Below are 21,876 nucleotides of genomic sequence, written 5' to 3'. Positions count from 1 at the left end.
AGCTTTTAAAAGCAGATTAGATATGGTGGAGGAGACGATAAATGAAACAGAAATTAGACAAGAGGAATACAAAGAAGCTGAGGCACAGAAAGAAAAACGGATCTCTGAGAATGAAAGAATATTGAGAGAACTGTGTGACCAATCCAAATGGAGCAATATTAGCATTATAGCAGTGCCAGAAGAAGAAGAGAGAGAAAAAGGGGTAGAAAGTGTCTTTAAGGAGGTAATTGCTGAAAATTTCCCCAGTCTAGGGAAGGAGATAGTCTCTCAGGCCATGGAGGTACACAGATCTTCCAACACAAGGGACCCAAGGAAGACAACACCAAGACATATATTAATTAAAATGACAAAGATCAAGGATAAGGACAGACTATTAAAAGCAGCCAGAGAGAGAAATATAATCACATACAAAGGACAGCCCATCAGGCTATCATCAGGCTTCTCAACAGAAACCTTATGGGCCCGAAGGGAGTGGCATGATGTATTTAATGCAATAAAGCAGAAGGGCCCCAAAACAAGAATACTTTGTGCGGCAAGATCATCATTTAAATTTGAAGAAGGGATTAAACAATTTCCAGAAAAGCAAAAGCTGAGAGAATTTACCTCCCACACACCATCTCTACAGTGTATTTTGGAGGGACTGCTATAGATGGAAGTGTTCCTAAGGTTTAATAGCTGTCACCAGAGGTAATAAAACACAGTAAAGAAAGTAGAACAATTAATTACTAAGCAAATACAAAATTAGATCAACTCCCCCAAAGTCAATCAGGGATAGACAAAGAGTACAGAATATGATGCCTAATATATAAGGAACGGAGGAGGAAGAAAAAGGAGGAGAAAAAAAAGAACCTTTAGATTGTATTTGTAATAGCATACTAACTGAGTTAAGTTAGACTCTTAGCTAATAAGGAAGTTAACCTTGAACCTTCGGTAACCACGAATCTAAAGTCTGCAATGGCAATAAGTACATACCTATCAATAATCACCCTAAGTGTAAATGGACTGAATGCACCAATCAAAAGACATAGAGTCATTGAATGAATAAAAAAGCAAGATCCATCTATATGCTGCCTATAAGAGACTCACTTTAACCTCAAAGACATATACAGACTAAAAGTGAAGGGATGGAAAAAGATATTTCATGCAACTGATAGGGAGAAGAAAGCAGGAGTTGCAGTACTTGTATCAGACAAAATAGACTCCAAAACAAAGAAAGTAACAAGAGACAAAGAAGGGCATTACAAAATGATAAAGGGGTCAATCCAACAAGAAGATATAACCATTATAAATATCTGTGCACCCAACACAGGAACACCTACATACGTGAAACAAATACTAACTGAATTAAAAGGGGAAATAGAATGCAGTGCATTCCATTCTAGGAGACTTCACTCCACTCACTCTGAAGGACAGATCAACCAGACAGAAGATAAGTAAGGACACAGAGGCACTGAACAACACATTAGAACATATGGACCTAACAGACATCTCTGGAACTCTACACCCAAAAGCAGCAGAATATACATTCTTCTCAAGTGCACTTGGAACATTTTCAAGAATAGGTTATATACTAGGCCACAAAAAGAGCCTCAGTAAATTCAAAAAGATTGAAATTGTACCAACCAGTTTCTAAGACCACAAAAGTATGAAACTACAAGTAAATTACACAAAGAAAATGAAAAATCCCACAAACACATGGAGGCTTCACAACATGCTCCTAAATAACCAATGGATCAATGACCAAATAAAAACAGAGATCAAGCAATATATGGAGACAAATGACAACAGTAATTCAATGCCACAAAATCTATGGGACGCAGCAAAGGCCGTGCTGAGAGGAAAGTATATTGCAATACAGGCCTACCTCAGGAAAGAATAACAAACCCATCTGAACAGTCTAAACTCAAAATTAATGAAACTGGAAAAAGAAGAACAAATGAGGCCCAGAGTCAGTAGAAGGAGTGGCATAATAAAGATTACAGCATAAATAAATAAAATCGAGAAGAATTAAACAATTAAAAGAATCAATGAAAGCAAGAGCTCGTTCTTCGAGAAAATAAACAAAATAGATAAACCCCTAGCCAGACTTATCAAGAATAAAAAAGAGTGTACACACATAAACAGAATCAGAAATGAGAAAGGAAAAATCACTACAGACACCACAGAAATACAAAGAACTATTGGAGAATACTAAGAAAAAGTATATGATAACAAACTGGATAACCTAGAAGAAATGGACAACTTTCTAGAAAAATACAAATTTCCAAGTTGACCCAGAAAGAAAAGGAAAATCTGAACAGACAAAATTACCAGCAAGGAAATTGAATTGGTAATCAAAAAACTACCCAAGAACAAAATGCATGGACTGGATGGCTTCACCGCTGAATTTTATCAAACATTTAGTGAAGACCTAATACCCATCCTCCTTAAAGTTTTCCAAAAAGTAGAAATGGGAATACTCCCAAACTCATTCTATGTGGCCAGCATCACTCTAATACCGAAACCAGGCAAAGACACCACAAAAAAGGAAAATTACAGACCAATATCTCTGATGAACATAGATGCAAAAATACTCAACAAAATATTAGCAAACCGAATTCAAAAATACATCGAAAAGATCATCCATTGTGATCAAGTAGGATTTATTCTAGGGTTGTAAGGATGGTACAACATTTGAAAATCCATCAACATCATCCACCACATCAACAATAAGAAGGACATAAACCACATGATCATCTCCGTAGATGCTGAAAAAGCATTTGACAAAATTCAATATGCATTCGTGATAAAAACTCTCAACAAAATGGGTATAGAGGGCAAGTACCTCAACATAATAAAGGCCATATATGACAAACCCACAGCCAACATTATACTTAACAGCGAGAAGCTGAAAGCTTTTCCCTTAAGGTCGGGAACAAGACAGGGATGCCCACTCTCCCCACTTTTATTCAGCATAGTACTGGAGGTCTTATCCATGGCAATAAGACAACACAAAGAACCAGAAATTATCCTGATTGGCAAGGGAGAAGTTAAACTGTCCCTGTTGCAGATGACATGATATTGTACATAAAAAACCCTCAAGCATCCACTCCAAAACTACTAGATTTAATATCTGAATTCAGCAGAGTTGCAAGATACAAAATTAATACACAGAAATCTGTGGCATTCCTATACACTAACGATGAACTAGAATAAAGAGAAATCAGAAAAACAATTCCATTCACAACTGCATGAAAAAGAATAAAATAGGAATAAACCTAACCAAGGAAGTGAAAGACCTATGCTCTGAAAACAAGACATTCATGAGAGAAATTAAAGAAGATACCAGTAAATGGAAACACATGCTGTGCTCATGGATAGGAAGAATTAATATTGTCAAAATGGCCATCCTGTCTAAAGCAATGTACAGATTCAATGCAATTCCTATCAAAATACCTACAGCATTCTTCAATGAACTAGAGCAAATAGTTCTAAAATTCATATGGAACCACAAAAGACCCCGAATAGCCAAAGCAATCCTGAGAAGGAAAAATAAAGCTGGGGGGATTACACTCCTCAACTTCAAGTTCTACTACAAAGCCACAGTAATCAAGACAATTTGGTACTGGCACAAGAACAGAACCATAGACCAATGGAACAGACTAGAGAGGCCAGATATAAACCCAAGCATATATATCAATTAATATATGATAAAGGAGCTATGGACATACAATGGAGAAATGACAGCCTCTTCAACAGCTGGTGTTGGCAAAACTGGACAGCTACATTCAAGAGAATGAAACTGGATTATTGTTTAACCCCATACACAAAACTGAACTCGAAATGGGTCAAAGACCTGAATGTATGTCATGAATCCATAAAATTCTTAGAAGACAATATAGGTAAAAATCTCCTGAATATAAACATGAGCAACTTCTTCCTGACTGCATCTCCTTGAGCAAGGGAAACAAAAGCAAAAATGAACACATGGGACTACATCAAACTAAAAAAGCCTCTATATGGCAAAGGACACCATCAACAGAACAAAAAGGCATCCTACAGTATTGGAGAATATATTTTTAAGTGACATATCTGACAAGGGGTTAACATCCAAAATATATAAAGAACTCATATGCCTCAACACCTAAATAGTAAATAACCCAATTAAAAAATGGGCAGAGGATATGAACAGACAGTTCTCCAAAGAAGAAATTCAGATGGCCAACAGACACATGAAAAGATGCTCCACATCATTAATCATCAGGGAAATGCAAATTAAAACCACAATGAGATATCACCTCACACCAGTAAGGATGGCCAGCATCAAAAAGACTAAGAACAACAGTTCTGGCTAGGATTCAGAGAAAGGGGATCCCTCATTCACTGGTGGTGGGAATGTAATCTAGTTCGAACATTGCAGAAAGCAATATGGAGGTTCCTCAAAAACTAAAAATAGAAATATCATTTGACCCTGCAATCCCACTCCTAGGAATTTACACAAAAGAAATACAAGTTCTCAGATTCAAAAGGACATATGCACCCCTATGTTTATCACAGCACTATTTACAATAGCCAAGATATGGAAGCAACGTAAGTGTCCATAAGTAGATTAATGGGTAAAGAAGAGGTGGTACATATACACAATGGAATACTAATCAGGCATAAGAAAGAAACAAATCCTACCATTTGCAACAACGTGGGTGTACCTGGAGGACATTATGCCCAGTGAAATAAGCCAGGCAGAGAGAGACAAATGCCAAATGATTTCCTTCATTTGTGAAGTATAACAACGAAGCAAAACTGAAGGAACAAAATAGCAGCAGACTCAGAGACCCCAAGAAGAGACTAGCGGTTACGAAAGGGGAGGGGTGTGGGAGGGCTGGTTGAGAAGGAGGGTGATGGGGATTGAGGGGTATTATGTTCAGTACACATGGTGTGAGGAGTCACAGGGGAAAACAGGGTAGCACAGAGAAGGCAAATAGTGACTCTGTGGCATCCTACTACACTGATGGACAGTGACTGCAATGGGGTATGGGTGGGGACTTGATAATATGGGTAAATGTAGTAACCACATTGATTTTTCATGCAAAACCTTCATAAAAGTGTTTATCAGTAATACCTTATTAAAATTTTAAATAAATAAATAAGTAGAAATATATAGGTACAGATAGTTTTATTAGTTAAGTTTAGGGAGTTTCTATTCTTTGCTACTGTTGAGGTAGGAAGACTGTCTTTGTCAGTTGATGGTGTGTGAAGTAGATAGAGCCTCAACATAGAAAAATGTGTAATGCAAACACTCATCTGATAAAATATATGCCAGTTTTAACTGTTACTTAATCTAAACTTTGTTTTAAGCCTTAGTAAAATGTCATCTTCTAACAGATAAAGAACCTTTATTGGGAATTAAAATCCTATGTGAGCATCTTCCTATAGTGTTTTGGAGATTTGGAACAGCTTAGTTTTGATCGTTCTCAACAGCTGCCTTCCGATTTAGTAGAGTTGCTCTTTAGGAAAGAACTAAACACTTGTAGTTAGGTGTTACATTTCATTTTTAGCTCTTTGAATGTGAACTCTCTCCAACACCCTGGTATTTTTCTCTTGCCTCATAACAAAAACAGAGATAAATTATATTGCAGAATGATGCCACAGAAATGGGCTTTCTCTAGTTAGTAGAGACTAAGCTAGCGGTTTTACTACTTTTAATTTAGCTTTCCTTGCCTCTGATACTGCTCTTGAATTTGTTTAGATTTGTGTCCTTTGACCAATTTAAAGGTCCTCATTTTCTTTGAACTTTTAACTACACCACATTGTTGAATTATAACAGATTCATTAATTCCACAAGTCAATCTTTTAGAATGTTCTGTACCTATTCTGTACCAGTTAAAAAATATCTATCTGGGGGCTTATGGTCTAGTGAGGGAGATAGGCAATAAACACATAATTACACAAACATGTAAATAAAGTTTTTGAAAAACGCTAAGAAGAAAGATTAGAAAGTGATATGAACATATAATGGTGGGCTGATTTACTCGACTGGGGTAAAAGAAGTAGAGTTTTAGCTGAAGCTTGACAATGAATAGGAATTGGGTGAATGAAGAAGACAGCAGTGATATTCTTGGCAGAGAATAAATTGTAGTGGAACTTTGGAGTGGGGAGAAAAAACTGGGGAGTACGGAGGAAATGAGAAAAGACCGGTGTGACTAAAGCACAGTATGCTATGTCATGAGTTTTGGACTTACTGTAAGTGAGATAAAACTTCATGGAAGGGATGTAAGCAGGAATGAGATACTGGATGTGTCTGTGTGTGGATCGGTGCTGTACTTTGGAAATAGACTAGATGGGGCTTGTGATTTAATATATAGAGTGAGACAGTGAAAAGATTTCAAGGGTGATATCTGGGTCTCTGGTGGCAGCAATAGGGTGGGTGTGAAGGTGGTTTTGTTTTATTTTTGATAGAGAAGAGTCAGGGAAAGGAAAACGGAGGAGTTTGGAGCTCCTTGATAAATAGGCAGATGCTTTGAGGTATGGAGCTTAGAACAGAGCATTAAAAATAGTAGGAGCATTCTCTTGGGAATATCTTGTCTCCAAAACAGATGTGTTTATACTATATTCAGAATTAGTAGTATTGAAATCCATTAACTTAGGCATTTCATTGTTTGCCTCTTTCATGTAAATGTAAGAGTAGATGTAAGAATCTTCAGTATTTTTGATTCTGTAGTTGATATATATATAGGCAGTTAAACACACTTTGGTTTTAAGGTTACTATCTGTCTTACTAAAAATTGGGGGCAAGAAATAGAAATGAAGATATAAGCATTCTGGATTGGTTTCTGAGTTTACTTTTTAAAATTTTGTTTCATTTTAAAAACTTAGAATTTAACCATCAGTATCTTCCTAGAAGAAGAATGAACATTAAAAACAAAAAGCCATATGAAGGCACATAAAATTTCTTGAGTATGTATTACTGAAACAAATAATTAAAGAAATGCATGCTACCCAAGTCTGGAAAAACAGAGGGAAAACACGATGGCTGCCATCATTTATTGGAAAAGTTGCTGCCAAGTAGAAGAGACACTAAACTTAGTTGGCTGTGATCTAATTATTAATCACACACTTCACAGTGTTTACCATGTGCTAGGCACTGTTTTAAATAACTTAAAATTTTTAATGTTTACTCTCCTAACAGCTCTCGAGTAGGTACAAGTATTACCCTCCTTTTTGTAGCCAAGGGAAAAGACATGGAGAGGTTAAGGTCAGAAAGGTAGTAATGATGGGGTTGGGCTCCAGAATCCATACTGGAAAGCACAATGCTGTATGACCTTGGCTGGAAGGCGGGAAGGTGGTGCTATAGGCAGATGTGTGTAGCTAAAGTTCAGTTGGTATGAGATTTTATTGTATCAGTATACAGAATTTACCAATCCATTCTATTATTGATGGGCATTTCCGTTGTCTCCATTTTTTGCCCTTATAAAAACATTGCTGGCGTGAACATTTTTCTTCTTAATATTTTTATACATGTGCATGAAGAATTTCCTTGGAGTTGTAGTACTCTTTAATGTTGGTCCACTGGTAGAATTCTTGCCATTTATCAAGATTTATTTCCCAGCTCAAGTCCCTTTGGGGACTCCTGAATTTACCCAGATTTTTTAACACACCCAAAAAATTGTGTAAGTTTATTTTGTAGAGAGATTGCAAAGTTTTCATAAAGGCATTTCATAATCATAAGAACAGTGAAGCCAACCTACTAAAAATTAAAGATTAACAAAGATAAATAAGTAATACTGTCATTCTATTAAAAAATAAACATTTTATTTTTAAAGTCTTCATCTTTTTCTAGGCCTCCTCTTCACAGATAGCATTAATAAGAAAAAACAACTATATATTGTGGAGAAGTCAAATAAATAAACTTTATATGTATTTTTAAATTATGTTTTTTAGCATTAATATAGATGACTTGATTTCAATTTTATTTAAACCATTTGCCTTTGATTAGAACACGACTCTTTGTCATCACCAGTAGGAAAGTTGGTAGCATCATTCTTCATCTTTCTTGAAAATCTCTCAGGATCTCCCAAGAAGAAAACTTTTCTCTTTTTAAAATTTTTAAGGTGTCTTCTTCCCTCTTAAATTTTATTTGGAGTAGAATTAATAAGAACACAGAAGTTACTTTGGTATCTTAACTTCATGTAACCAAATATAATCACCACTACTGTTAATGGTTTATTTATAATGACCCACTACTGGATGGCAGCATAGCTAGAATTAGTCCTAGCATACTGGAAATTGGGCTAACATCTTTTCCTGTCCTCAAAAAGTGTATCGTGAAGAAGTTAGTCATGTTGTAATCATGATAACCTTGAATCTGCACTAATTTTATTAAAGTAATTCATGTGTAAATGCTGTAGTTTTGTTATTAATGAAAAGTTACTTTCATCACACTTCACAGTTAGTACACATAGGTGAGAGAATCTACTGCTCTTAGGGGTTTGAGAGTTTCTTTTACTTCTTTACAGAGAAGAGGACATTAGACCACAGCTTCTTTTGACACTCATCTCATAAGGTGACAGTTACTAATGGAAAACGTTTTTGTTTTTTATTTCTGCTTTCCCACGGTCACAGTCCATGGTCTCAGCTTATGTGTATGAGGAGGCATTTCTTTGGTTTTAAGCTGATTTTTTTTCTACACTTTCCCGATTAACTGTTGCACAGGCCTTGCTGCCTATTGTTAATTCTGTTTCTTTCATAATTCTTTATGTTACTGAGTAATTTCAGTTGCTTATTATTTCTTGAGAATGTCAGGATGATGGATTTTAAAATTCTCAAAAAGATTACGGTGTGTTAACATGTATGAAGCAAAACTTTGAAAAGATTAAAGAATATCAGGAAGATTGAAAATGAAATATTACAAATAATAATAGTGTGTTCAGGTAAAGTGGTGGTGGGGTTGAGCACACGTTTCATACTGTTCTCTCCCAAACCATGGTTAAGTTAAAATCAACTAAAATAAAGTCAGTAAGGTTTTTTTTTTAAGTAATAAATCCAGAGAGATTTATAGAGATTGGGAGATTCAGGAGAATGGAAGAAAATAGGGTAAAGTTTTTGAGGTTGAAAAACAGCTAGACTAATGGTAACAGTCTTAATAAACCCAAGAAAGCCCAGTTTTGAGTGAAAACAGCTAAGGACCAATTAAATTTGTGCTGGTGAATCTTCAAAGGGCTAAGACAGTGGTAGTATTGTGTAACTCTGAAAGTGGAAGTGAAGAGCTGGGACTAAAATAAAGAGGATTATCTAAAAGCTGTTTAAGAAACAGATGCCTGGGTTTCCTTCACTCTTTGCCACTGTGCTGATGCACTGGGAGAGTTGACAGATGGGAGATTTGAAGTTTGTTCTCTAGGTTGAAACAGGAGGCCACTGGGCTAGTGGAAAAGAGGCACGTGAAGGGTGGGAGGGGGATTAAATGAGCATTGGCATTTTGAATGCTGAGAGCTCTGCCCTCTTCTCTATTATTGGCTTCCCAGACTATGACCTTCATCCTCCAGGCAGGAAACAGGAAGAATCTTCTGTGAACCTAATCAACCCAAGAAGAAAAACCTCAAGGCAAGGAGAACTGTACATAAATACTGCACTCTAGGTGGTAAATTTGTTTCTTATAGGGGTACAGATGAACAGTTCTGAGACTATATGTATATGGGTGTTAAATGAATAAATAAATAAGTGGTACATAATGGGAGCCAGGTTTCTCAGATCAATATTTGTGCCCTACCAAAGGGCCTACCCAGGTTGCCCTGTAGTGAAGGTCACAGCCAATAGTCCCATGTACATGGTTAAAGCTTTCAATAAATTTTTTATACCCAAACAACCAAATACCATCAGGCATCTATGAAAAGCATGTACTATAAATAACAGAAACCAAAATAAGTGAATAGAAAATGCAAAACAACTTGGAGAAAACAGACTATGCAGCTGGGAAGATTTTAGATATATATGTACACACACATATATATGCATCCAGGTGCATATAGATATATACATGTGCATATATATATGCACATATATACCCCATGTATTTGTATAAAATATCTGCAGAAAGATGAGATGCCACATCCATAAAGCAAGAATAGGATATTTCAAAAAGAATATTGAGAAAAAAATAATTCTTATAAATTAAGAATATATAGCAGACAAGAAAAACTCAATAGAAATATTGGATAATAAATTAAGGAAATTTTTTAGAAAGTAGAACAAAAAGACAAATAAATGATAAATAGAAGATAATAAAAAGATGAGTCCAGGAGGGTCAACTTTCTATCTGGGAGTTCCAAAAAGAGAGAACAGAATACATGAGGGGAAAGGAAAGAATGAATAGTATAATCTAAGAAAATTTCCTGAAACTAAGACAAAGTGCCTTGAGTACCCAGCATAGTGGATGAAAAGAGACCAACACCAGTTCAAATAATAGGATATCCAGATAGCTAGCTAAAATGCTCATCTCTGTGATATTCAGGGAACTGTAAATTGAAATAAGAGCCTGTATTCATCCATCAGGCTGGTTAAAAAATAAAGTCTAGTGATATCTAGTGTTGGGAAGAATATGGGGGAAATCGTTCTCTCATACACTGCTATTAACAATTTAACAAAAGTTGAGTAACAGTTTAACAAAAGTTGAGTAGAAGATATGCAAATACTACAACTCAAGAAATTCTGCTTCTGGATATTCCCATTAGAAATTCGTGCACTTGTGCATATATGCACAAGCTGTGTACAGAACACTCATTGAGGCATTATTTGTAAAGATGTAAATTTACAGACAAATACAAGAATAGCTAACAAGTGGTATATTCACATGTCTGTGAACAAAACACACACACATATGCATGCCTCAGCAAGCATAGAGCTCCAAAACATAATGGGTGAAATCAGCTAAATGTAAAATATGTGCAGTATACAATTTAAACATGTATATTTAAAACAAACATTTTGTTGATGGATGGATGGATATATATGTGTATAAATTGATCAGAAGGATACACACTAAATTCATAGTGATGGCTCTCTGTCAAAGGGAGGGGGAATGAACAGTGGGCAGTGTGTGCGTATAAGGATTTTGGATTTATTGGTAAGGCTTCATTTCTTAAAAATGAAAATAAATATATAGAAAATGTTTACTGTTGCTAATCCTGGGTGGTAGATCCATAGATATTTGTTTGTTCTATTTCTCTATCTATTTTTAAATTCTGGCCCTGTACCTCTGCCTAACTCCAAAATAACAAAGGGAGAGTGTTTTGTAGATTTGCTTTTTATTCTTTCTATGGGTTAGGTGGATTATAGGTGCTCTTCTATCACTTTGTTTCCTCTAAATCAGATTGAATTTAAGAAATTAAATAATTTAAAAAATTAGCCAGCACTTGTGCCAGAATCCAGTATTGAAAGCAGATAATGAAAACAGAAAGGCCTTACCCATGAGGAAAAAATTGGAACTAGTAGTTGAAAGCCTCCAGGCATGCCCAGTGGTAGTGCAAGTCTATTAGGAGTTTCCACTGTCCATATCGGATCTCCTACTTGGTATTCCTGGAGGAGAGGTAGTGAGGAAAGACTTTTAAAATAGTGAACTATGGATAGCACAGATAATTATATAATAATTACTGGAGAGACACATTTTAAGAATGATGAGATTACTGATTTCATAGTAACAAATAAACTTTACATCATCATCACTGCCTTTTTCTCCCTGTTCTTTCATATTCCTCTTCTTCTTTTGTTGTCTGTGTGTGACCCATCTCTTGGTTTCCATATTCTTCACTTCTCATTGTCTTTTTTGAATGTGGATTTGTCGTCTGCTTTTTTGTCATCATGCAGTCCCTAAGTGACTGTGCTCAGCCTTCCACTCAGCACATTTCCCATATTCCCTTTACATAATTGGACCCTAAATCATTAGTAGGATTCATCTGGCTTCAGTTACTGCCTGATGTTGATAAAGTACCCATAAAAACTCTCAGATTTTATAGAGGAGAGTGGCATTATTTGTCAAAGATTATGCCTGCAGGGTTAAGCACGCAGATGATATTGGGGGGATGCTTTTCCTTGGAAATCAAATAATGACAGAGGTTGTTGGTGGATGACTCAATGGACAATGCCATCTTTACCATAGTCAGTTATAACCAATTCTTATACAGATTTACCTAGGGGAAATTCAAAGATGTAGTACTTTGCAGATAAAACCACACGAGGTAGTAAATCGGGATGAATCTCATCCCCTAAGAAATGTTTTAGGGTACTAAGTTTACTTAAAATAAATCGTGGGTTTAAGTAAAGGAAAGAAAAAAAATTTTTTTAATGCAAAAAGCATTTAGTTTAAGTTAGAGACCATAAGAGGTAAACATTTTGGATCCCGATGATAGGATCATCCAATTTTCTAACATAAACATTCCACTTTAATGCGGAGTTCAACACTGAGGTAGGTCATGATTTAGAGAAATAGTCTTTATATAAAAAGCAACAGCCCAAAATAAGCATTTAAAAAAACCCACAATGTTACAAATATAATGTAAAACAAAATAAAAATAGATATTGACAGTAAAATTTGCCAAATTTGGTAAAGTAAACCACTATTTTTATTTTTGAGTATGTGAATTAATTTGAAGGAAAAATGACATTTTAACACTATGAGTCATGGTGAACCTGTGAAAATACTCAACACTTTCTTTGTTTTTTTTAGTTTCAGCAGTGTTTTTATAATTTTAAGTGTACAGATCTTTGCATATCTTTTGTTAATCCCTACTCATTTTATGTTTTTGATGCTATTGTAAATAAAACTTTTGCATTTTATCTTCCAGTTGTTTCCTGTGGTTAGAAACACATTGTGTATAGAAACAATTGATTTTTGTATACTGAACTTGGGTCCTACAACTTTGCAAATAACTTGTTAATTCTATTAATCATTTTTCAGATTCCTTAAAATTATGTACCCCTCAAATCATTTTTAAACAAATAAAGGTTTTATTTTCATTTTCTTTATGAAAAACTTCCTTTAATTTTCTTGATTTATCGCACTGAGTTGACCTTCACTACTTCCATTACACTAATGAATAGAAGTGGTTAGAGTGAACATTTTTGCCTTCTTCCCAATATTAGAACTGGCAGTATTTCACTGTAACGTATAATATTGGCCAAAAGTAAAATATATCACCAATATATAAATACTTGATTGATCCTCCTGAGATTGAAGAAGTTACCACTAATTCTTAGCTTGTTGACAATGTAATTACGAATGGGTACTGAATTTTGTCAGGTGCCTTTTCTCTATTGAGATGTTTGTATGTTTTATTCCGTTAGTATGGTAAGTTACATTGATTGATATTTGAATTTTAAACTAACCTACATTCTGTGTATAAACCACACTTGACCATGGTGTATTATCCTTCTTATACACTACTGAATTCAATTTGCTATTGTGCATCTGTATTCAGGAAGCTAATTTTCTTTTCTGATAATATCTTCATCAAGTTTTGCTATTAGGTTTTGCATGCCTAACAAAACAATTTGGTGGGTTTCCCTCTTCTGTTTTCTGAAAAGTGTGTAAGAGTGTTATTAGGTCCTTAAATATTTGATAGAACCCACCAGTGAAGCCATTTGGCCCTAGAATTTTATTTTGTTTAATTATAAATTAATTTCTTCAGTAGATACCATTCTATTTATTTTTGTGGTTATTTTAGTAATTTTTGGTTTTCAAGAGATTTTTCATTTTACCTCCATTGAATTAATCTCCATTTTGTGGTCAGAACATTGTATTTTTAGGATCTGAAGTGGTATCTTCTATTTCTGATACTGACAGTTTGTGTTGTCTTTCATTTTTCTTGATCAGTCTTGCTTAAATATTGACAACTGGTATATATACATTTACCATACAGCCCAGCAATTATATTTCTGTGTATATATCCTAGAGAAATGAAAGTTATGTTCACACAAAAACTAAGTACCCAGATATTTCATAGTAGCTTTATTCCTACTAGCCCAAAGCTGAAAACAACCCAAATGTGCTTCAGCAGGTAAATGTAAATAGTGGGAAAAAAAAATGGTACCTGCGACCAGGAAGCAATAAAAAGGAATGACTATTGATAGAACAAACTGGATGGATCTCAAGGGCGTTGTGCTGAGTAAAAAAAGCCAATCCAAAAGCCTCCATATTACTTGGTTCAATCTTTATACCATTCTCAAAGTAACAAAATTATAAAAATAGAGAACAGATAAGTGGTCACCAGGAGTTAAGGTAAAGGGTGGCAGTGTGATTAAAAAGAGCAAAAGGGAATCCTAGTTGTGGTATGAGTTTATGAATCTATGCATGTTTTCAAATATCATAGAATTATAAAGATAGATACATATATTTAAAAAGTGTGAAAAAAGTGGCAAAATTCAAGTAAGGTCTGTGGTCAAGATAATTATATTATGTCAATCAATTTCTTGGTTTTGATAGTACACTGTCATTATAATGAGATGTCACCATTGGGGGTAGGTGAGTGATGTGTACATGGGATGTCTCCTACTTTTACAATTTCGTGTAAAAATGTGAGGGTACAATTATATAAAAATAAAAGTAAAAAAGAAATACTGGCTGATCACTTTGAAATTGTAGAGGCTTGATATTTTTTATATTTTATCACACCAGATGCATTTCGATTTTGCACTTAGACTCAGGAGAATCTTTAGTCCTGAGATAGAGTCTTTACTCATGAGATAAGGCCCTTCTGCGGTTTTTATGAGAAGCCTGTTGTGTTCACCAAGCTCTTTTAACTTGGGAGGATTTAAAATCCAAACTCTTTTTTCTGTGGTGTGTCTGTTGTGGTAGGAAGCAACTGAAATCTCTCTTCAGCTTTTTAGTCTCCCAGCTGTTGCCTTCCTTTGGGCTATTTGGAGTCTCTTGGGCTATTTGGGCTATACATGAGCAGTTCAGGGATAAGCCAAGGATTTGCAGAACTTTTGTACAGATTTAAGGTCCCCTCTGCCTTACAGTACTATCCTTACCATGATTTACCCCTCCTATTATCGAGCTTTCTGTCAGGTCTGAACTACATTCTCAAATGCCTCAAGCCAGTGAGACTGGTTTTCTCCATTAGGTCTAGATTCCCAGTACTTAAGGTGTCTACTGGGAAGCGTTCTCTTAAGCGAAAGTCTTAGAAGTATAGATCTCATCCAGTATGTTGCCTTTCTTTCAGTGATTAAATCTACATTTATGCCTGCTTTTGGTCACTTTTCAGTATCTTTGAACAGTTACTTTTTATACTTTGTCTAGTGTTAATAATTGCTCTCTGTGAGCAAGCTAGTCTAATATAAGATAGTCCATCATTACTGGAACGAGAGCTCAATGGATTTTATTTTTAAATATTATGAATATAAAATGTTTGTAAACTTTTTCAATAAAAAAATGTTTGAAAGCAAAGATCCACGCACTGCTACAGGTGTAGATGCACTCATCCCACCAGTTCCTGGACTTGCCATGGGAATGAAGAAGGAGATGTCTAAGCTGGCCTGTGCATACAGTAAAACAACAAATTTGACTGGATCTATACTGTTGGAACTCAATCAAGAATTAGGAGAAGTGCAAATTGTAGCGCTCCAAAATCTTACAACTACAGACTATTTACTGTTAAAAGAACATATGGGATGTGAACATTCCCCAGGAATGGGTTGTTTTAATTTGTCTGATTTCTCTCAGACTGTTCAAGTTCAGTTGGACAATATCCACCATATCATAGATAAGTTTTCACAAATGCCTAAGGTGCCTAACTGGTTTTCTTGGTTTCACTGGAGATGGCTGGTAATTACAGGTATGCTTTGGTTATGTAACTATACTCCTATTATGTTAATGTGTGTGCGCAATTTAAGCAGTAGTTTAAAACCTATACATGCTGAAGTTACTCTACAAGAAGATATGTCAAAGAAATAATCAATCTTCCCATGCTTTCTTCCGCCTGCTACTTCTATAGCTTTTCTTCTTCCTTCCTAATTACAACCCTTAAATAGAATTCGTGCCTCATATCAAATTTACCGAGTATCATAATTCTTCCAAGTGGTAAAGATACCTCAAGACAAATGCTGGGCATAGAAGCTACAGGGCATAAATATGCAAAGAAGTAAAAAGCTAACCATTTCAAACAATAAGGCTTCTCTCTCACTTACCAACTTTACATTTCCCTGTATGGCCCCGGAAGATGACTGGTTAGCCAGAGACGGGTAAGATTCCTCAAGGGAGGAACAACCTAAGACAGGCACAGTCGCAGGGGGGTCATCAGGTGAGAAATTGGGGATCAACGGAGGTGAGGCTTAGAACCTCACTCCCCCTGTTCTGAGAGAAATCTTCTGCATACGTGGATGTTTTATTGCCCTTGTCTAGCTTGGATTAACACATAGTCTACAGGCACACACCTGATCATCTACATTTGCTCTCTTACAACACTAAACTATGTTTTCTACCTTTATCTTGTATCTACCTACCACTTCAGCATTTTATTAAAAATAATAATAATAATAGAGAAATGTGGTATTCACATATAAATCAAGTATAAAAATCAAATGAGTATTCATATTTGAACTGACTGTTTATAGTTCATAATGCATGAGCAAAACCGAAAGTTTCTGTGATGACTGCCCTTGTACTGTTCACCATGTAACTTATTCACTATGTAAGAATTTGTTCTCCATGTAAGAACTTGTTTGTTATGCTTCAGAAGATTGGAGACTGACGAAAATTAGGCTTGGGGTGGATTAATGATTGTGCATTGAGCATTGACTCCCCTATACAGAATTTTATTGTTGTTAACAACCATTTGATCAATATATATGAGAGATGCCCTCACAAAAAAAAAAAAAAAACCACAAAAACAAAACAAAAAAAAAGTACACACTTCCAATTGTAAAATAAATAAGTAACCGGGTTGTAATGTATAGCATAAGGAATATAGTCAAAATATTGTAACAACTTGGTATGGTGATAGCTGGTACCTAGAATTATCATGTATATAAATGTTGAATCACTGTGTTGTACACCTGAAACTAATGTAATGTAATACTGTGTGTCAACTACCCTTCAATAAAAAATAATTATAATAAAAAAAAATGTTTAAAAGAAAATATCCTAGTAATTAGGATACATAGCATATTACAGAAATCAAAGTAAAAATTAAGTGCAAACTGAAAATGTGAAAAGCAGTATTTGTAAGTAGAAAGAAGGATAAACATACAAAGATAGCCAGAAAAAAAATTTTTAGATGACATATAAATGGGTCTTTCAGAAGATTATGGGTAGAATGTAATTATGTATTATCTAAGCAGCAGTCTTAAATAGGAATACCTATTTAATCATCAGAAAGGACTTCAGCTGTGAAATCAGATCTTCATCCATTGTCTTTTCGAAATAATTTTCCATTTGGCCTTAAACGTTGTATTTTCTTTCTTTACCTAGTGTTTCTGACCTTTATCATTACTTAGAAAATAAAACAACAGTCTAACTTCTCTTCTACTTTTAATTTTTTTCTCCTTTTTTTTTAGTTGTTTGCATAATTGGCCTTAAACACTTAAGAGTGAAGAGACACAAACCATCTCTGGAAACATCATTATCCCTTCCCCTGGAAGCTATCCTCTGGAGCACTAGATTTGACCATACCTGTTTTGAAGACTCATTATGAACAAAGACGTCTCCCAGGTAGGAATTGTAGCTCTGTTTTTAAAGAGCTTTGTTTCTATAAAACTATGGAGGGAAAAATGGTTACCTGTTGACTTTTTTTTTTTCTGTTATTGCTTTTATTTATTTATTTATTATTGAAGTATAGTTGATAATGCAGTCTTATATTGGTTTCAAGTATACAACACAGTGGTTCAGCAGTTACCCACATTATTAAATCCTCACCCCTACTCACGCAGTTACTATCTGTCAACATAGGAAGATGTTATAGAACCTTTGGCTATGTTCTCTGTGCTGTATTCCCATCCCCGTGACCAATTTACATTATGATTGAGAATTTTTGTGCCCCATTCTACCCCCTCACGCTCCCCACCCACCCATCCTGTTGACTCTTACTTTTTATGGAAATATGTGTTTAATCTTGAGAAGCTTCAAGGTTATTATACAATGTGTGCTGATATTCTTAAGTGACAATAGCAGAAAAGCTCTAGATTACACTTTATAAACAGCTTTAATGCACATTGAAATTAATATTATAAAATCAGTATCTTAATGAGACCCTCAAGTCCTTACTGAATTAAAAATGGCAGCCGAAAAATTATACTGAACCATCCCTAGATTTAGTTTGTATATTTCTAATATATATCCAGTCATTAAATTTATGTAGATCTAGTGTCCATTTTGTACATTTGGGTGTTTTTACACTGTTGTTTTCTAAGAGTTCATGAGCTAATTGAGGGAATAGAACATGACAATGGTCATAGCAGACTATGGTTAGAAAAATAAATATGAACCAAGCCACAATGGTAGGTAAAAAGTTGAAGAGTAATCAGGAACTGGCAAATCAGTAAAAGGAAGACTTCCACTAGGAAGTTTTTAAATTTAATAGACATTTCAATTGAATTATAACATAGATAAAAATCACAAATTTTAAGTGAATAACTCTTAAGTTCTGTGCTGAATATGTTTGTGTAAGCACTATCCAGGTTAAGAAGTAGAACAATATCAGTACCTCAGTAACCACTCTCATCCTGCCCCAGCTGCACAACTACCCACTTTTAAAGGAGAAGATGGTTGTCACTGTGGGGAAAGAGAGCTTGTCAACTTGGAGAGTGGGTTTAACAATCATAGAAATTAAAGGGAGTTAAATTTAGTTGGCTGACAAGCAACACCTTTGTTTGGAGTAAACAATGAATTTGGGAGGTAAAGGCATTATTGGGCAGAGAGCTTTAAAGCGAAGACTGGAGGTACAAAATGATTTGAGAGGATATCTATTTGATCCCACTACCTCTAAAATCTCATTGGTTTCTAGAACAAACACATTCCAAGTTTCTGGCTTTTATTAGCCAATGATAATTGTATTTATTAACTATGTTTTCTTGTTTGAAATAGACTGTTGATTTTCAATAAGAAGATAGAAATGAGTTAGTAAGCATTCTGGTTATTTAAAAAATGGTTTGCAGAGGAGGTTGTATTATAATTAAGAGAAATTTTAGTCATGTAAGAGAGCCCTCACTTTAAGAGTTTTCAGGAAGGGAGTGTTAGTACCTTAACTTTATGAAATAGAAAGGGAGAGGAAAAAACTCTGATGTTGGTGTCTTTTTCTTTAATCTACTGTTTAGTGAGTGACTCTCAAAATCATGTTTTCTTCATGTCATGATGAAAATTTTTGTCTTTTCTACTTCCCCTTTTTATTAAAAACAATTTTAAACCTACCAACCAAATAACTATAAGATTGGTACTCTGAACACCTGTGTGCACATTGCCTTTTCACCAGTTGTAAACAATTTGTGACCTTTGCTTTATCTCTGTAATTACTACTACCTCTGCTCCTCCTCCACCACCATTATGAACATGATGAAGTATCATTTGAGAGTAAGTTGTAGATATTTATGATCTTTAGCCTAAATATTCAGTATGTGTCTCCTACTTAACCACAATATAATAGTAAAATTCAGGAAACTTAACATTTTCATTATTATTATTATGTAATATGCAATCCATATTAAAATGTCATCAGTTATCTGATCAGAGTCATACATTGCATAGTTGTCACATCGCTTTGGTTCTTTTAACCTATAATAGTTTATCTGATTTTCTTTGTCTTCCATGATATTGACATTTTGGAAAGGTACAGGCTAGCTTTTTTGTAAAACGGCATTCATTTTGAGCTTGTCTGTTTCCATCTATTTCCTTTCTAAAGAGACTATGGTATGGGACTTTGGAGATTCATGGATTTGTTACTGAGAGCTTTATCTGGTAAGACAAAGGCTATACCGATTTTTTTCAGGAGGAAGTCTGTTAAAACATGGTAGGAGCCCAGATTTCCAGACAGATTCCTAAAGATGATTTGGATGTTATTGAAAGGAATTTTATTTATGTATACATATAACATTAGAATCCAAGATTTGTAAATGGACAAAAATTAGGGTTTGTAAAGACAGAACTTTTGATTTTGAAGGAATAGTACATTTATATTTTAAATTGAATCACATCTTATAGGAAATAATTGGTTTTGTGTTATAATGACCATAGAAGATAAGTGAGAATTAGGTATCTAATCAGTTTTATTTACTTCTCTGTGATGTTTGGACTAAGAATTGAAAAGATTCTCTGTTCATATGTTTGAGAAACTTGTAAATGCCATACAGGATTGCTAGATGTGGCATAATTTAATGTCAACTTTTCTGGGAAGACTCTTAATGAAGAAGCCTTTTAATGTGTTGGAGAGGCAAAAGCAAAAGTTGGGAATCTATTGTTGCTTTTCTACTTAATCAGTTCTGTGACTGTAGGTTAATTATGTAAATTTAAGCATAGCCAGATTCTGGAACCAAATTACCTAAGAATAATTTCTACCTCTGCCACTCATGACGTTGGGCAGATTAACCTCTCCATCTCTCATCTTTCTCATTTCCAAAATGGCTTATAATGCTACCTCTTCATATTTTATGAGTGAATGAATCAGTAAGACTTATAAGTAAATAATATTAGTTAGATGTGTAGAACATTGATCGGTACATTGTAAATCCCATATAAGTGTTAGTTGTCATCGTCATCATCATCCTTATCATACCATAGTTTCTTTATTAGTAAGGTAAGATTGTTGAACTCAATCAGTGATTCTGTAAAGAGGAGACAAGTAATAATATGCACTTCACAGGGCAGTTGTGAAGAATAAATGAGTTAATACATATAAAACACACCAATGCTCAATACATATATTACTACATTGGCATCCTTTAATTAAATGCATATTAATGGGCCTACAGTTTTTGTGTGTGAACATTTTCATTATTTTGTTTCTCTCAAATTCTTTGTTACTACTAACTTAATACTGCAGAAGTAGGAACAGGCAATTCTAAGTGACCTATATATATAGTCAAAAAGTTTGAGAAGCACTGTACTAGATGACAATTGCAGGGCGTCCCTCTTATTCTGAAATTTTGTAAATCTGAGTCTCCAGTTTAATATTTATAAGGATTATTTTCATAGTTATTCTGTTGAGAACACTAGATAGTGGAATTTCAGTTTCACGTGTTCGGAGTTAGTCTTCAGTGGAGCACTATACTGGAAGGGAGATAACTAGGTAAGTTAGTATGATCACTGAGGAGATATTGATGTTTTTTAACCAGCTATTTGCCGAGAGACTTGGAGATTTTTTTTTTCATTTTTATCAATATCAATAATGTTTTTGCCAACTATAAATTGAATGAGATGACTTAAGTTTTAATAAGCTGGGCTTTAAAAAATGCCTGTTCTTTCTATAAAGCTGGGCAATGAAGATTATATGTAGATTTGTATTGTGATTTATTCATGCCCCTTCTCCTCTAGTTGGAGAGATGACTCTAAAATTAACTGGGGGCTTACTTGACATCATTTCTAGTGCCCACAAAATACAATTCCATTGTTTTGACAAATTATTTTGACCCGTACATCTCTATTACTTTGGTACTTCTGCCTTATTGACATTAAAGATAAAATTTCAGTACATTTTCATTTTATTGGTTTATGTATGTACATTTAACCATACTATATTTTGAAATGAGTTTCTGAAGTATTTGGGGGAAATTGAACAACTTATGATCAGGGGCTTCATTCTTTATTTTAGATATTAGAGTAGTTTTATGTAATAAATGTGATTATTTGGTTTTGGATAATCATCTGTAGATTATCTGTGTTCTAATACTGATTTCATTCTCTTCTGGCCCCAGCTTCCAGCTGTT

At 34.6% G+C, this 21,876-nt stretch overlaps 1 protein-coding gene across 8 annotated transcripts in view; it reads left to right on the top strand.

Annotated features, from left to right (window-relative positions):
• The window catches only part of NCOA1 (nuclear receptor coactivator 1), a 259,770-nt gene that overhangs the window by 132,397 nt on the left and 105,497 nt on the right, over positions 1 to 21,876 (top strand). For 7 of the 8 annotated variants that reach the window (XM_057497397.1, XM_036881618.2, XM_036881617.2 and 4 more), the window contains one exon: positions 17,521 to 17,674. The gene's annotated coding sequence lies outside the window, so the exon portion shown is untranslated. Of the gene's footprint in view, positions 1 to 9,497; positions 9,614 to 17,520; positions 17,675 to 21,876 lie in introns of all 8 variants that reach the window. The other variant, XM_057497396.1, reaches the window with a different exon arrangement.

This window comes from Manis pentadactyla, chromosome 2, assembly GCF_030020395.1.
Source record: "Manis pentadactyla isolate mManPen7 chromosome 2, mManPen7.hap1, whole genome shotgun sequence".
Taxonomy (NCBI): Eukaryota; Metazoa; Chordata; class Mammalia; order Pholidota; family Manidae; genus Manis; species Manis pentadactyla.
The sequence above is the reverse complement of the archived record's forward strand: the minus strand, read 5'-3'. Positions and strand labels throughout refer to the sequence as shown.